At 39.8% G+C, this 3059-nt stretch overlaps 1 long non-coding RNA gene across 1 annotated transcript; it reads left to right on the forward strand.

The window, feature by feature from the left end:
* The first annotated feature begins 334 nt into the window (after positions 1 to 334).
* On the forward strand, positions 335 to 1772 carry LOC139582382 (uncharacterized). Its single transcript, XR_011676341.1, has 2 exons — positions 335 to 806; positions 1446 to 1772. It is a non-coding gene; the product is annotated as an uncharacterized lncRNA (long non-coding RNA).
* Positions 1773 to 3059: the final 1287 nt, after the last annotated feature.

Below are 3059 nucleotides of genomic sequence, written 5' to 3' on the forward strand. Positions count from 1 at the left end.
TTAATGAGTTTGATCACAAGTTCTTTGGCATCACTGAGGCTGAAGCAGACTAGATGGACTCTCAGCACAAGCTCTTACTGCAGTGTTACATACAGGGTATTGGAGGATGCTGGAATGCCACTAGAGAAAGTCAGTGGGACCAGAACAGCTGTTTTACATAGGTAATCAAAACACTCTTCTGTAATGTATATCTGAACCTAACATAGCTAATGAGGTTCAAATCATTTTGTGTGCAAACAGTCATATTCCCAATTTATATTGTCGCTAAGACTATACATAAATTGTAATTACATAGACAGGCACAGCGACACACAATATAAAGTGGAAGAACGGTGAATTTCCTGTAAATCAGGGCTGGGCATCTGGCGTCCCTTTTTGTAGGCCCGTGGATCAATTTCCAAAAATTATGGGAAAATAATAAAATAATATACAGTACCAGGCAAAAGTTTGGACACACCTACTCATTCAAGGGTTTTTCTTTATTTTTACTATTTTCTACCCTTTAGCTCAGTGCGAATGTTGCCTGTAATCCATGGATTCTTGTTGGGGTATGTACGTACGGTCACTGTGGGGACGATGTCCTCAATGCACTTATTGATGAAGCCAATGACTGATGTGATGTACTCCTCAATGTCATTGGAGGAATCCCGGAACATGTTCCAGTCTGTGATAGCAAAACAGTCCTGTAGTTTAGCATCTGCTTTATCTGCGGGAGAGAGAGAGCGCTGTAGAGCTAACCCACTGTAACCTGATCCTTCGGATCCTCACCGGAGAGTCATGACGAGTGAAAAGTGGGCCGCATCTGGGTAAGTCGTGTCTTTGCACCTAATGGTGCTACGATGCTCTGAGATTCATACTTTTAATTTGCGCTTTGTTTTACCCACATAATTTTTACCACAAGGACAAGTTATAAGATAAATAACTGCCTTAGTGGAGCATATGATAACACCTTTGATAGGGATCTGTTTCCCTGTTGGAAGGATCTACATTTATAAGTGCCATTGCAATGAGCGCAGCCATTACACTTGTAGTTTCCATCCGTTAGAGGCGCAAGGGATATTGCGTAGTACAGGGATATTTTGGGGTGGTAAATCAGAGTTTACCAATTGATCTCTGAGATTTCTGCCCCGCGAGAATACGACCAAGGGACGGTCCGAAAACACATTACCAATATTGTCATCGGATGTTAGAATGGGCCAATGTTTGTGAACAATTCCCTTATTTTGTTCAGAGCACTTTGAATAGCGGGTAGTTAGAACGCAAGAATGATTGTTTTTACCAGACTGTCCTTGAAAGAGATAATGTCTCGATTTGTTTCGATTTACTCAATGGCAGTATTAATCTGACAATTTTTGTACCCCCTGTCATTGAATTTTTGTTGCGTCCCAGCCATATTTCTGTCAAAATCATATTTCTGTTTTTTACTCATTCTTTTGATTCGACAGAATTTTAGGCTAACCTGGGCTGGCTCCTCTGTTCCAAGATAACGAGGAATAGTCGGAGGTTGAGGTGGCTGTGGAGCCATTACCCTTGCGGCGCTTGTGGAAGGGTGGGTAGGCTCTGCACATGGAGCTAGCTGGTTGAGAGAATGCCAAGAGTTTACAAAGCTGTCATCAAGGCAAAGGATGGCTACTTTGAAGAAAAAAATATATATTTTGATTTGTTTAACACTCTTTTGGTTATTACATTATTCCAGTGTGATAGTTTTGATGTCTTCACTATTAGACTTCAATGTAGAAAATAGTACAAATAAAGAAAAACCCTTGAATGAGTAGGTGTGTCTTTTGACTGGTACTGTATATTATTTTATTATTTTCCCATAATTTTTGGAAATTGATCCACGGGCCTACAAAAAGGGACGCCAGATGCCCAGCCCTGATTTACAGGAAATTCACCGTTCTTCCACTTTATATTGTGTGTCGCTGTGCCTGTCTATGTAATTACAATTTATGTATAGTCTTAGCGACAATATAAATTGGGAATATGACTGTTTGCACACAAAATGATTTGAACCTCATTAGCTATGTTAGGTTCAGATATACATTACAGAAGACTGTTTTGATTACCTATGTAAAACAGCTGTTCTGGTCCCACTGACTTTCTCTAGTGGCATTCCAGCATCCTCCAATACCCTGTATGTAACACTGCAGTAAGAGCTTGTGCTGAGAGTCCATCTAGTCTGCTTCAGCCTCAGTGATGCCAAAGAACTTGTGATCAAACTCATTAAACCTCCTGGGAGATACACAGAGATTGATACCCAGTATTGATGCATTGCACGTCTGGAAGTTTAACATTGATTTCAACTTTGTCTTACCATTGATACACAAGTCCCAATGTCAAATATAACAAAAATACATTGAAAGTTCAAACTCACATTTTCAATATTATACATGAGACTGTACAGCTATTAGAAGATGCAGGTCTTACCCATCTATGAGAGCAGCTTTGGTTCTTTGTCTTCCCAGGTTTGTTATCATCAGGATCATACCAGGAAGTGCTGTCAAACCTCTCATCCAGAATGTCTACTACACAGTTCTGGCTTTCCAATAGAACCTTCCAGAAACTGTCAAGCCCCTCACCTAAAACAAAATAACCTTCCATAAACTGTCAAGCCCCTCACCTAAAACAAAAGAACCTTCCAGAAATTGTCAAGCCCCTCACCTAAAACAAAAGAACCTTCCAGAAATTGTCAAGCCCCTCACCACCCAAAACAATAGTGAAAAATCCAGTATCACTCTGTCTTTTGGGAACTTTAGACAAACACAATGAATCAACTCCTTATTTGGTCCATTCTTACCTCCTGGGAAATTGCATCCTATCCCAACTATGGCAATGTCATCTTCGGTATCATCCATCTTTACTTCTCATTACAACAGTACTTCGTTGAGAAGTCAAATAATTTGACCTTGAGAACAGTCTTTCATGTGTTTTTATCTCCTATCCAAAGAAATTGTGTTGAATATAAGTCCCTCAAAGTTGTCAAAAGCAACAAAAAAAATTTTTTTTACTTGAAGCTGAACCATTCTTGTTGGAGCTCAGTGACTTTGTCCTCTTGCCTT

This window comes from Salvelinus alpinus, chromosome 8 (assembly GCF_045679555.1).
Source record: "Salvelinus alpinus chromosome 8, SLU_Salpinus.1, whole genome shotgun sequence".
Lineage (NCBI taxonomy): Eukaryota > Metazoa > Chordata > Actinopteri > Salmoniformes > Salmonidae > Salvelinus > Salvelinus alpinus.